This window comes from Mercenaria mercenaria, chromosome 16, assembly GCF_021730395.1.
Source record: "Mercenaria mercenaria strain notata chromosome 16, MADL_Memer_1, whole genome shotgun sequence".
Lineage (NCBI taxonomy): Eukaryota > Metazoa > Mollusca > Bivalvia > Venerida > Veneridae > Mercenaria > Mercenaria mercenaria.
This window is the reverse complement of record NC_069376.1, coordinates 21019820-21035424: the sequence shown is the minus strand read 5'-3', so window position 1 is coordinate 21035424 and position 15605 is coordinate 21019820. Positions and strand designations below refer to the sequence as shown.

General features: G+C 35.4%; 1 protein-coding gene across 4 annotated transcripts in view; it reads right to left on the bottom strand.

The window, feature by feature from the left end:
* Positions 1 to 15605, bottom strand: part of LOC123540115 (insulin receptor substrate 1-B-like) — a 164924-nt gene that overhangs the window by 146526 nt on the left and 2793 nt on the right. The gene's annotated exons all lie outside the window — the stretch shown is intronic.

Genomic DNA, 15605 nt, shown 5'->3' with positions numbered 1-15605 from the left:
ATAAAACCAAAACCGTTAACAGATGAACCAGAAATAATAAATGAAACAGTTGCATCTGATGTTATAGAGCCCAAAGAGATGAAAGGTATACAATTGTAACATATGGAATCGTAATGCTTGAAAAACTATAGCCTGCAGAATAACATGGGAAAAAAACAGAACAACATAACACGGTTTGACGGAAGAAGGCAAAACGTTGAAATAGCACACGCATCAAGAGAAAAACAAGACGCTGAATTTGAACATATCTGATTCCAAAGTAAATAAATCACTGTTATCTATGGAACGCCCAAGGATTCCATTTGACCCAGGTCCGGACCCGGGAGATTTTCAAAAGACGCTCAAAGGACCCGGCATGATAATTGCCTGTGCATCACTCGGGACCCGGAGGCATTTTCCTTTCATAATCCTTCCTCTTATTCATTTCCTACAGTAAACTATGTCCACGATAAACACGTGTATTCAAAACAAACACTCGCGATCATGCCCTCCTGCCTTTGATCTTCTGCTAAATCCCGCCCTTTATCCTGTGGACATGCCTGGCTGATTTTTCTTTATCAGCAAGTTACGTCACGGCGAGTGCACATAGGTAATGAGAATCAATGAAGTGCTGAAATTAATTGATAAAGCATCACACTGGCAATAGCTTTATCAGATCAAGTGGTTCCAACGTTGTTTGAATGGTGAATTTTACGCCGATCAGATGGAGAAATATGGCCGATACTACAAATTTCCGGTATTGTAAGTATGATTTAAAGGAATTTCTACCCATTAAATAACGAATCAAATGAAAACGATTGGTGCACCTGGAGCGCAAATGTGTCTATGTTTTAGCACATGTGTCCATTTAGCTGAGATTTGTGCCGCTTATTCAAACACTTCTGTACAGTCCGGCGGGGGAAGGAGATTTTTGACAGTTTTTGACAATATCACATCAAATATAGTGTTTATCGGCAGCAAGTAACTGTTTAAACCCTTTTTTATGTAAAGGGCTACCTCTTAAAACAAAGCGTATGTATTTTCATAGAATTATTCAGAGTTGTTTCTGAAAAATCGGCCGAAAACCTAATGCAACGCGGTTTCGAGTGGGTCGCTATGCAACGCAATCAAGTGGATACCGTTCTGTGTCTTACTTGCGAAGTCTTATCCGTCTTAAAAAACAGTCATTAAAGGCTAACAATGAAAAAATTTAGAGAATTTTATATCATTATAATGATCCCGCCATTTCTAATATATTGTACTTTTACATTTTTATGCTCGCTTAACATTTAACATATTTTTGTGGACATTGTCAAGAAACATCAACACAAAAACGTAAAGCAAGGATGAACATCGAACAAGATCATTTAGTAAATAATAGTTACAGTTTGCAGGGCCCTCGTTTGCCGATTTTTGGGGCCGAAATTCGGTCCCGTTCCCCCCTCGAAATAGTATGCATTTTTCCCCCGAAGTATAAAAAAATTCCCCCTCGAAAGAAAAAAAAATCAAGAAAAAAATCGATACCCGATAGTCTTAGGAGCGTCTCGTAACTTAATGAGCCTGATAAAATTTTACTCCTTCCTCTTATCAGTCATTTTCTACAGTGAAACTATATCCACGATAAACACGTGTATTCAAAATACACACACGCGGTCATGCCCTCCTGCCTTTGATCTTCTGCTAAATTCCCGCTCTTTATCATGTGGACATGCCACGCTGATTTTTCTTTATCAGCAAGTTACGTCACGGCGAGTGAACATAGGTAATGAGAATCAATGAAGTGTTAACATTAAATGATAAAGCGGTACCCGCATACTGTCAAAAAAGGCGCCAATTATTAAACTATCGTAATTAAGCGACCAGCTGATTACCGAGCATGTGAAAAGTGTCCTGCAAGATTTCTTCATGCAAACTTTAAATTAGCTCATTGTTTAATGATTGTACCTTAATATCAACGAGAAAATCCACAAATTTAAATGGATTTGGAAAGTAAAAATAAGTTTAGAATGTCCGTTCACGATTCTAATTACACCCGATGACATATGCAATTTTTTCCAAAATTCACTAAAAAAACTTGACTTTCAATGCAATTTTTAATGAAAAGTAGCATCATTATTTGAGGAACTATCTCTGGTTTACCTTAGTGGACCAAGTTTACTGGCAAAAACAACATTTCAGACGACATTCCAAAAGTGTACCAGTATCCGGATAGTACGTTTTTGGATACATTTTTACAGTGTTTTAGCACTTTTCTGCTAACAAACAAAAATATTGAAGAAAAACCTCATCAAATTAAAATGAAATTTGATAAAAATTTATTTACAATATGAGATTATATGACCTGAAACAGAAATTATTATTATGTATTATGCTGTAACATGTTCTTGGTTTTAGTAGCTATTAATTACTTAGTATTACTTTATAAGAAAATATAGTCAATTATATCAATGTGTTGGGGCGGACTCTTGTATTTGAAAAAGGACCCTTCAAAATTTGGACCCAAGGGTCCTGGGACTCTTGGGTTTCCAGTCTAGTGGAACCCCTGGTTTTACTGATCCGATATAATACACGCTTTTCAGTTCCGAGATGCGTTTATGCAAAGTTACTTCCCTTTGAAAAAAAAAATGTCGCATAATGCACATCATACCGTAAAAAGATTCACGGATGCAGCAGGGCCGAAATGCGCAACAAAGATTTGCTTTTTAAGCAGCATGCTCTCAAAAAAAAAAACTACTGTCACGGACACCGCTGTTTCATCAGTGCCAGACATGCACAATCAGGTAGATACGATGAAGGGAAGCCCTGCTCTCAGCTGCTGCTGAGACAATGTCCGTGGATACTGCTATGCTACCGATAATGCGACATGTGAACCTCGCTTGGATTCACATAACTGATTATAAAAGAAAATAAAAGTTGCCTGTTTTTAATAGATTATGTTCTGTACAATACTTCAGATATATTCACATTAGTTTGATATCTGTAGTACTCAATTGACCTTAATTTAAGGGGTTATGATCAGATGTCATATCTCCAGAATGAATTCCCCCCTCCCTTGAAAACGACGCGAAATTCCCCCCTCCAAGGGCCCCGGCCTCAATCCCCCAAAATGTAGAGAGGGCCCTGGTTTGTAAAAACAAGAACCAGTTGAAGGATATTTATCTCATCCACGAATGGTACTGAACAGCATTCCAAAAGCGGATTGACTCTTTAAATCAGTATAGTAACAGTTGGTTACTTTTTAGTCCCTTAAAACCAATACAATTTGATTTCATTACTGATTTGCTGTGCATTTAAGCCGTTCATACAAAATAAATAAAGTTTGGTCCACGATAAAAGTATTGATCAGTTGTTTGTACACATTTTCATTCATATTCCTGGTGTAGCCTTCATTTATTTTCAGAGAGATAAATCACAGGGAACGTTAAAATTGGCGAGGGAAAAAGACAAAATTTTATTTGTCCTCCATAAAACAGAAACGACGTGATAAACTTCTATGGTCGCCTTTCAAAAATGAAAATACAAATGAAATACAGACACCAGTGAAAGAAAATAAACGGACTAGCAATAATACTAAGAGAGACGTGTCACAGTTGTACTATTTAACTGTCTGTAACTAAAGAAGAAAATCGATGTTTGCCAAGGGGTACTTATTCGATTTGATAAGAGTTAGAAATATTGTAAAATAATGTATCTTTTGCTTCAGAAAGTTGTCTCATGACAGCCTTGTCGCTTGCAATGTCTATATCTAAAAAATCTGTCTCTTCCTTTGTTAATTCTTCAAACATTTCATCAGATAAAACTCTTTCTTCTAATTCCTTATTGTGAACAGGGTTTTTTTTTTCTTGATATTTTGGTGCTTGAAGTTGGAGTTAGCAAAATTTTCGTTTTTTTGTTTTTTTTTTTTTTTTTTTGTTTTTTTTGTGTGTGTGTTTTTTATTCACTTTGAGAACATAGAGAAAACGCTTTTAATCGTTTGCTTGGTGACACGTCTCTCTTAGAACTGCTGGTCCGTTTTTGTTTTTTTTTATTGGTGTCTGTATTTCATTTTTATTTTCATTTTTGAACGGCGACCATAGAGTTTAATAACGTCGTTTCTGTTTTATGGAGGACAAAAAAAATCTTGTCTTTTCCCTCGCCAATTTTAACGGTCTCTGTGATTTATCTCTCTGAAAATAAATGAACGTTTCACCAGGAATATGAATGAAAATATGTACTAACAACTGATCAATACTTTTATCATGGACCAAATTTTATTTATTTTGTATGAACAGCTTAAATGCACAACAGTAATGAAATCGCAATGTATTGGTTTTAAAGGACTAAAATTTAGCAACTGTAACTATACTGATTTTAAAGAGTCAATCCGCTTTTGGTATGCTGTTCAGTACCATTCGCGGAGGAGATAAATATCAGTGAAATGGTTCTTATTTTAACGAACTAATACTATTATTTACTTTATGATATTGTTCGGTGTTCATCCTTGCTTTACGTTTTTGTGTTGATGTTTCTTGACAATGTCCACAAAAATATGTTAAATGTTAAGCGAGCATAAAAATGTAAAAGTACAATATATTAGAAATGGCGGGATTATTATAATGATATAAAACTCCCTAAATTTATTCATTGTTAGGCCATAATGACTGTTTTTTTAAGACAGATAAGACTTCGCAGGTAAAACACAGAACGGTATCCACTTGATAGCGTTGCATAGCGACCCACTCGAAACGGCGTTGCATTAGGTTTTCGGCCGATTTTTCAGAAACAACTCTGAATAAATCTACGAAAATACACACGCTTTGTTTTAAGATGTAGCCCTTTACACAAAAAGTGTTTTAACAGTTACTTGTTCCCGATAAACACAATATTTGAGGCGATATTGTCAAAAACTGTAAAAAAATCTCCTTTCCCCGCCGGACTGTACAGAAGTGTTTGAATAAACGGCACAAATCTCAGCTAAATGGACACAAGTGCTAAAACATAGACACATTTGCGCTCCAGGTGCACCCATCGTTTTCATTTGATCCGTTATTTAACGGGTAGAAATTCCTTTAAATCATACTTACAATACCGGAAATTTGTAGTATCGGCCATATTTCTCCACCTGATTGGCGTAAAATTCACCATTCAAACAACGTTGGAACCACGTGATCTGATAAAGCTATGGCCAGTGTGAAGCATATTGATTGTGTACTGTCAAAAGGGCGCCAATTATTAAATTATCTGTATTAAAGCGATCAGCTGATTACCGAGCATGTGAAAAGTGCCCTGCAAGATTTCTTCATGCAAACTTTAAATTAGACCATTGTTTAGTGATCGTACATTAATTTCAACAAGAAAATCCACAAATTTTAATGAATTTGGAAAGCTAAAATAAGTTTAGAATGTCCGTTCACGATTCTAATTACACCCGATGACATGCAATTTTTCCAAAATTCACTAAAAAAACTTACTTTAAATGCAATTTTTAATGAAAAGTAGCATCATTATTTGAGGAACTATCTCTGGTTTACCTTAGTGGACCAAGTTAACTCAGCCAAAACAACATTTCAGATGACATTCCGAAAGTGTACCAGTATCCGGATCGTAGGTTTTGGTTACATTTTTACAAAGTGTTTTAGCACTTATCTGCTAAAAAATAAAAATATTGAAGAAAAACCTCATCAAATTAATATGAATTTTGATAATATTAATTTACAATATCAGATTATATGACCTGAAACAGACACTGTTATTATGCTGTAACATATTCTTGGTTTTATTATCTTATTAGCTATTTATTACATAGTATTACTATATAAGAAAATATAGTCAATTGTATCGACGTGCTGGGACAGGACTCTTGTATTTTGGAAAAGGACCCTTCAAAATTTGGACCCAAGGGTCCTGGGACTCTTGGGTTTTCAGGTTTAGTGGAACCCCTGAATGCCTAAACTGCCTTTGCGTGATAATTATTAGTTTGTCATGTGCCATTTCCAATATATAATAATTATATTCTGTACAAGTCATAATTTGTTATGTAGATAAAGCAGTTTGTTAAGGAGGTAGGTTACCTTGTTACAAGGGTAAATTCAAATTAGTTGAACCGCAGCATCTTTTTGTATTTCATGTAAAATGAAGTTTTAACTGCTAAAATCTCAGTTTCGTTTGTCTCTGTCCCTTCAAGTTCAATTTTTATCCAGGTTTGAAGAACATGACCATCCAAAGGTATTTCATATTGAAAGAAGAACGAAAATATGGATATTTAACACTTTTCGGTGTATTTTAGTTTCATTGATATCCGTAGAAGTCAACATAATCTATAATTTTACTAGTATGCACGTTAGCTTTCTAAGATAAGCTTAAAATGTATATGTCGCGGGGCTCGTGTTTCCATGGTAACGCATTTTCTCTCAGTTTTAAACAACTACCGTATTTTCCCGTATTAACGCCCCCGGGGGCGTTACATTTTCCAAAGAGGGGGCGTTTATTTGAGGTAAAACAATAAAAAATGAAAATTTTTACAAAACTTAAAAACATCGTTCAAACTAGCTATAAAGTGTTTCTGTGTTGTTTAATCCCCCTAAAACGTAATTATTTGGCATCCAATTTAATGCAGTGTGTCTTTTATGCATTTAAATACGGTACCTAGTGTATTCCATGTCTGGCTTTTTGACACGCTCGCGACACTACACATTACGTCATGACCCAAACAGCTGTGTACTCCGATAACATTTTCCTTAGTACATGCGGGTAGCTAACAGCGCAATACACAATGTCAATGGTTTGACACGCTGCTGTGCCTGCTTTTAAATTAAAAGTTCTTAAAACTGCCAAAGAAAAGGGTATATCGTAAACACATTGCTGCAAGTTTGTTTAAAGTCGGCAGGAAGCGTGTGCGCGAGTGGTGTAAAAACAAATCAAAAATGTATTTACCGTTTAATTTTCTGTTACGTACCGTACTTAGTACAAATGTTTTGGCTTTACGGTACATGGACTGTTTAAAAGTGTGTTTAATTTTTAATACATTGGACTTTAGTACTGTAAATTACTTATTATGTGGACTTATAAAAATGAGGTAGGTGATTTTTTCCCGTTCTTGTTGACTTTTTTTCCCTCCAAAATGGGTGGGGGGCGTTAATTAGAGGGGGGGCCTTAATTCGGGAAAATACAGTATGTATAAAAATAGGGGTTTTCGACGGCTTCAGTGCCATTCTGTTAATGACCAACATGAAATATTTGGGTAATATTATTAGCAAAATACCAAGCACTATACATGGTACACTATTTTTCTTAAAGTTTAAAGTAACCATGGCAACAGAGATGTTTAAAATGGCTTATATCTTGCTTTTTGTCGTAATTTCTTATAAAATAATATTGAATAAGAGTATCTTTCTAGTTGATGTAGCTTTAAAACATATTATTTCTAACGTAAGTTATATTTTCGTGTTATCTGCATTTATTCAAACAAATTTCTAAGCTTAGAATACTTACAGCAGTACCCCTCGTCTGGCATTTTTCATGGAAAAATCGTTCAGCATGCTACTATTATTCTCATGGATATTGTTGAAATGAAAATAGAAAGCCGAAGCTGTGTTTCCTAAATAGACTAGTGTCAACACTTCTGAATTTTACATTTAGATACATAGGTCACGGGCTTCAATTCCATGGTAACATCAATTCAATTCAAGAAACCACAATTTTCTACTGAAATTTGAACAATTTTAGATCTTAGTTTTAGTATATAAGTAACAAATTATCAACGGAACCTGTAAAATAGGTATTACAAATCAAACGGCTAGATTTTTTATTTGAAAATGGCCGTAACAAGTAACCTCTCACCCAACTATATCCCAAATAACATTGGTTACCATCATCCATTTTCTTACATTCCGCATAACATTTCAATATAACTACATAAAAGAAGCAAAATATTGATTATTATTCAGAGCAAAAGACTCATAAAAAATATTTCAGCAAATAATTGTTATTTGAAAATAGTTTGAATAAAGAAAATGCACAGAATTACGTACTTTCAAGATAAAAGCTGTTAATTTTGCGCGGTAACTGACACGTAACGTCATGATGTCAATGACGTCATTTTAAGGCAACATTGTTTTGAAGCGTTTCTGCGGCAATTTATTCATTATTTCTGCATTATTAAACCATAAAGCGTCAGATCGAAGACAGGTCTATGATTTGTTTTCAGAAGAATGAATATACAAAGACATTTAGTTTGTCGTAAACGTCGTCGTAAATCGTCACGCTAGCTTCCGGTTGGACATGCCGAGGGCTTGGCGCAAAACTATTGTATCTTGTTCTTTATTTATATACACTTACAATAGTTTTGCACCAAGCCCTCGATGCGCACATACAAATATAAAGGTAACCTACCTCCTTAAGTACATATTTTAGTTTGTGCTGTGCATTCACTAGTTTGTGCTGTACAATTAATAGTTCGTCATGTGCATTTACCAATATATTCGGTACAAATCATAATTTATTATGTAGATAAAGCAGTTTGTTATGTACGTAGACTAGTTTGTCCTGTACATATCTTAGGTTGTGCTGTGCATTCACTAGTTTGTGCGTTAAAAAGAAGATTAATCAGTCTTAAACATTTAATGCTATCTCACTGGACACATGATGTTGATTCAGCATTGTTGCAATGTTGATTATCTGTCATCAACGCTGAATCATTCATGTGTTTCGACCGCCATAAGTACTTGCGTGGCAGTTTAAAGGTAACGCTTCGAATGTCATTTTGAACTAAAGGTCAATTGTTCGTATCAAGGTCAGAGTACTTGAACTCTCTGAGATGTTCTTGAGTGTCTCCCACCTAACTAAGAGTCCAGTAAACTGGTTCTTCCCAGGAGAAACGGATTTGTGTTTATCATTGCTATTAACTGGACATGTTAAAAGAACTAGACAGGCTAGGCTATGTTAGCCAGATTTCTCTCTGTCTCTCTCTTTATCTCGCTCTGTGTCTGTTCTAGTAGAGGATACGAATGTGTCGTGGTGGGTGGCTATCTTTGTATGTAACGTGTATTTAAACGTGTTTATCTTGAAAAGGGCGCTATGTAAATATGGTATAATATAACGATAATAATATATCACTAGTGTTACAATAAATAACATGTTATCTTGCAATCATTTTATTTACCTGTACAATCATTATGATTAATTAACTCACAGTTTAACAAGATAAGTATCTTTTTTACAGTTGCAGGGCTCCAGATACTTTTTTTCGCCTATGAGTATTCACTCATCATATTTTTTGTGAATGAGTAAAATAGTAAAGTCCAAAATTGACCTGGAGTAAATTTACTCCTGAAAATGTGAAAAAACAGAAATCAGTTTTATAACATATTTATTGGGTGCAACACCCATGAATTTGTTTGCAGTTCAATTTCAATTCAGCATTCAAGTTTTTGCTTCTTTTTTCTCCCTTCAATGGCTTGCTTTGGCCTGAAGCCTTCACACTCACTACCGTATCCAATAGAATATTCAGTATAGCTATGTTTTAGGGATCATTTTTGTTGGTTTAAAGAATGCATAGAGTGTTTGTTCACTTTCACATTCTTAGAAAGAGACATTTCTGTTGTTTACTCCGCACTGGAAGTTGATATTTTACATCGGCACCACTTTAAAATACACTACAGTGCCATCCATATTAATTCCCATCTATTTGATTTACGCACACACTGATTGTATGATATAGTTTAACCTAGGTTTTTAGGGTACCACTCAATGCGTGTGTAAGTTCAATGTCGGAGAATTAATGACGACCGTGCTCTTGTTACATAAAGCATCCAGACGATTCAGATTTTATGCTAGTAAAAAGTCATTGCATGCGTTTCTGTAATTAAATATACGTTTTTATACGCTTAAAAATTATCCAACATGCGTATATGCATTATTTCAAAGCGTAATTTATGCTAATACGCATCTTATCTGGAGCCCTGCAGTTGATGTCATTTCAATCTGATATTTATATATTCTGAATTTCTGTTACAATTGAATGGCATTAAACATACTTTTCCATATTTTTCACTCCTGTTACATAACAATATATGGAAGAATTATATTTAATTTAAATGTTTTAAATACATGGTCATAAATTTTGTTTGTTATGTTTTACAGAATGGTTATATCTTTCAAAACTAATCAAAATATTGTTTGACTTTCTAAAAAAGAATGTTTTGTCTAGCTTTTCTAGTCAAATTTCTCTCCTGTAACAGACAGTGTCCTTGACGTAACACATAATTATTGCAGTTATGAAAAAATACGAGACTGTAAACCTTTTATAAAAAACATTTTCGCTATTTTCAGTACAGGACATGTTTCGCATTTCTAGTTTTATGTTCAATAAACATAATAACTGTTCTTAGTTTTCTGTTTAAATGTCACTGCCATAACAAAAAGGTGTCCTTCTTGATACACGCATGTCCCTGCTGTAACATTGTAGATATCTTCGATTATAATTTCCACTGTTATCTTCTAATCCTTTTAACCTTAGTACTTAGGAACATCAGAGTTTTCCTTTCACAACAGCACTGGTTGAAATTTGATCCAATGACCAAATTAAAAGTACAATTAATATTTTAACTATGAAATAAATTAGTCTTTTAAAATATCACCTGAAATACATCGCAATTTTGTTTTGTGATATATATAGGATGTTGATGTTATTTTTTCTATAGAAATAAATCTCAAACGTTCATACTGTTATGGTCTGGATGTGTTTACTGTATCTTATGATAAAGTATCAGTCACTGATATTATTGTTACAGGAGGGAAAACATGTTAGTTCTATCTTCAGAATATGTTCTGTTTTGGTAAAACGAAGAGGTATTAAGCTTGCATTAAGTTAATTTTACATTGAGATAAGTTCTATTGATTAAATCCACCAGATGAAAACAACAAATGATGATGGTTAATTTTCAAAAGTTACCAGCTCTAAAATGTTGCGAAAATATATAATGACTCATAAAATTGAGCAGATATATATATCTCGTACTCCGTTAATACTGATTTTGACCCAGCATTGATTGCAATTTGATTTAAGGTCGGGTTGTTCTTGACTTGACTTTGTATTAGGGGTGGAGGATGCTTTTGGTGGGGCTAACAATTTTGAGGTATTGAGAAGCGACCCCACCGATCTATCTGATTGGTGACTTGAATTTATTGTGCTATCACTTGATTCCAAGGAGAGAAAAGATTGGGGTAGTTTAAGGAATCAAGTGAATCGAGTAATGAGGTTGAATAGTTTGCCTGGCCACAGTACTGGCAATGCCAGGCAAACCTTGAGTCTGACAGACAGCTGTAGGTGTTCTCCAAAATGTTGGCAGTCTGTGTGGAATCACTGGTCATAATTGTAACACAGTATTCCCTTCTGGTCCCAGGTGACCTCCTCATTGCATTTCCCACAGAGATACTGTAGGGATGAGGTGTGTGGACCAGGGTTCAGTTCGATATCTGATGCCTTGCAGTCATATATACATGTATAATATAATCAAGGAAGAAATGAAGAAATAATTAGTTTGAAAATGTTTAGAAATCTGTAACTGATAAATGCATACAGACACTATCGCATACAGACACTATCTGTATTTCCACCATGTCAATCCACAAAGCACATTTTACCATGCCCTGTGCTCATAGATGCATTGTACTGGAACCTAGCAGCCAAAATCAAACTGAAATTTTGAGTCCACTGCCTGGTAGTGTCATTGAACAAGGGTAAAAGAATACTACTATGATTTATCATGATTCTCATGGAACATCTGATATATATATATTATTGTACTTTGATATGATATGTATTTGATACAATAAAGAGCAAGGTAACATTCAGTATTGAAAATAAATTGCCAGGATCACTGTGTGTCATGTAATATGTGACAAATATTTGGAGAAAATATGCTTGTTGAAGTTTAGGTAGCTCTTTATACTGTTTACAGTGTAAAAATCTTAGAAAATACTTCCATGCCTGTCTGATATGTTCAATTGATCAGTAAATTGTTCCATAAAACATACTTTTATTTAACAATTCTATTAAGGAAAACAACACTAAACTTGACTATAAAAGCTGCAAATTTTTATGAAGAATCATTCTTGCTTTTCACATAAAACAACAAGAGGACCATGATGGTCCTGAATCGCTCACCTATCCCCAAATGACCCAGTGTTCAACTGAGTATGACGTCGTTATTTCTATTATTTGACATAGTGACCTAGTTTTTGAGCACATGTGACCTAGATATCATCAAGATTAAAAATTCTGACCAATTTTCATGAAGATCCATTGAAAAATATGGCCTCTAGAGAGGTCACAAGGTTTTTCTATTATTTGACCTAATGACCTAGTTTTTGAAGGCACGTGACCCACTTTTAAACTTGACCTAGATATCATCAAGGTGAACATTCTCACCAATTTTCATGAAGATCTCGTGAAAAATATTTTCAATTTCTATTTTCCGACCTACTGACCAAGTTTTTGACCGCACATGACCCAGTTACGAACCTGACCTAGATATCATCAAGCTGGACATTCTCACCAATTTTCATGAAGATCCATTGAGAAATATGGCCTCTAGAGAGGTCACAAGGTTTTTTTCTATTTTTAGACCTACTGACCTAGTTTTTGACCCTACGTGACCCAGTTTCGAATTTGATTTAGATATCATCAAGATGAACATTCTGACCAATATTCATGAAGATCTCATGAAAAATATGGCCTCTTAGAGAGGTCACAAGGTTTTTCCATTTTTAGATCTACTGACCTAGTTTTCAAACCCACGTGACCCAGTTTCGAACTTGACCTAGATATCTTCAAGGTAAACATTCTGACCAATTTTCATGAAGATCCATTGAAAAATATCGCCTCTAGAGAGGTCACAAGGTTTTCCTATTTTTAGACCTACTGACCTAGTTTTTGACCGCACCTGACCCAGTTTCGAACTTGACCTAGATATCATCAAGGTGAACATTCTGACCAATTTTCATGAAAATCCATTGAGAAATATGGCCTCTAGAGTGGTCACAAGCTTTTTCTATTTTTAGATCTACTGACCTAGTTTTTGACCCCACATGACCCAGTTTCGAACTTGACCTAGATATCATCAAGGTGAACATTCTGACCAATATTCATGAAGATCTCATGAAAAATATGGCCTCTAGAGAGGTCACAAGGTTTTTCTATTTTTAGATCTACTGACCTAGTTTTAAACCCCACGTGACCCAGTTTCGAACTTCACCTAGATATCATCAAGATGAACATTCTGACCAATTTTCAGGAAGATCCATTGAGAAATATGGTCTCTAGAGAGGTCACAAGGTTTTTCTATTTTTAGACCTAATGACCTAGTTTTTGACCCTACGTGACCCAGTTTCGAACTTGACCTAGATATCATCAAGATAAACATTCTGACCAATATTCATGAAGATCTCATGAAAAATATCGCCTCTAGAGAGGTCACAAGGTCTATCTATTTTTAGACCTACTGACCTAGTTTTTGACCGCACATGGCCCAGTTACTAACTTGACCTAGATATCATCAAGATGAACATTTAGACCAACTTTCATACAGATCCCATGAAAAATATGGCCTTCAGAGAGGTCACAAGGTTTTTCTATTTTTAGACCTACTGACCTAGTTTTTGATGGCACGTGACCCAGTTTCAAACTTGACCTAGATATCATCAAGATGAACATTCTGACTGACTTTCATAAAGATCCCATGAAAAATGTGACCTCTAGAGTGGTCACAAGCAAAAGTTTACGGACGCACGGACGGACGACGGACACCGCACGATCACAAAAGCTCACCTTGTCACTTTGTGACAGGTGAGCTAAAAATGCTCAGGCCTCTTTAAAACCTAGGAAAACAAGAGCTGTTTGTTTTTAGCATTTATGCCCCCATGATGAGTTGTCCCATTTTTAGTCATGTTGTCACTATGACTTTGACCTTTGACTTACTGACCCCAAAATCAATAGTGGACATCTACTCCATTAAGCTGAATTATGCTATCAAGTTCCAAGGTTCTGGGCCATGTTGTTCTTAAGTTTCCGAGTGGAATCTTTTCAAACTTCAGGCCCACATGACCTTAAACTTTGGCCTATTGACCATAAAACAATAGTCAGGTCATCTACCTTGTAAGCCTAATTATGCTTTCAAGTTCGAAGGTACTGGGTCAAATTACTGAGCAAGAAACAAGTTTTCAAGATTCAAGCCCCTCTGACCAGTCACCTTGACACATAACCCCAAAAACAATATAGGAGTCATAGATCTATTTCCTTAGCACAATTATGCGATCAAGTTTGAAGGTCCTTGATCAAGTGTTTCTCAAGTTATTGTATGAAAACCAGTTTTAAGGTTCAGGCATTTGTGACCTTGACTTTAAAATAGTAGGGGCATCTACCTAATAAACCTTATTAAGCTACCAAATTTGAAAGTTCTCAGTCAAGTGGTTCTCAAGTTATTGGGCTGAAACCTTTGACCATCCAACATGACCAGCAGGTGCAAAGCAAAATACCCCTGCTTCTTCGAAGGGCGTTGTAAGTAAATGTAAGAATGTCATCTATCTGGAACATTTTGTCCTGATCTTTGCTCAGATTTATCATCGATAAAATCTCATTTTCACTTAACACATCTTCATAATGCTGGGCATTAATACACTATGTCTGTTTGATACGAGTGGAGATATTGCCCATAACAGCCATAAGACAACTTAGTTGGACTATTCAATAGTCAGACTATTGAATAGTCCAACTAATTTGACGCAATCCTAGGAATTATTCAGATAATTTTTTCATATGGGCAATATCCCCACTCACGTCAAACACTCGAAAGACCAAAAGAGTGGAGGAAATTTCCAATTTGCCGGTTTGAGTTTAAATTCTGAATTTGTTGAGAATATGAGATAAATTCAAATAAAACTTTTCAGGGTTCTCGCCAGGCTATTATCGCCTGTCGCCTGCGACATGCCTTCAGACTTTGAGTTGTATATTCGACATCCCTTATTTCCCCCGTCATCCCTTAATTGCCGAAGAGACATGTCATAACACCCCGATTAATCCGATAGTGTATTCGAAAAGCTTCCACGTGCTTACCCGATAGTTTAGGTAATGCGATGCCAGTTAACATAACCGATAAACCAATGACAGCTTCCAATGTGTTGAACGTGTGACGTAAATTTCATCGTAGCTCCGCCTTTAAATCCTTTGACAGGCGGTATCTTGTGATGTGTACATAAAAGTGACTTCGCAAGTTTTAAGATTATACATGTCATTAGATATAATGACAGATGATTCAACAATTATCGTCCAAATATTTTTCGCAATCAAGGAAAGACAATGTAAGGAATTAAGTCACAAATCGTGCAACACAGTAAAATACTTTTGAACAATTATCGCCGTAATATTAATGATTTTCACATGTATGAAATGTGTTTTCTCTGGCGGAATATCGAAAAGACAATGCAAGAATTAATGTTTTCTGTCGTCACTTTCAAAACAGAACTTGTAGAGAAAAGTTTGAAATACCCTCCGTGCATTATTTCATCACGAACGGACACTTTGGTAGAACCACCGACCTTCCGTAAGCCAGCTGGATGGCTTCCTCACATGAAGAATTCAACGCCCCGAG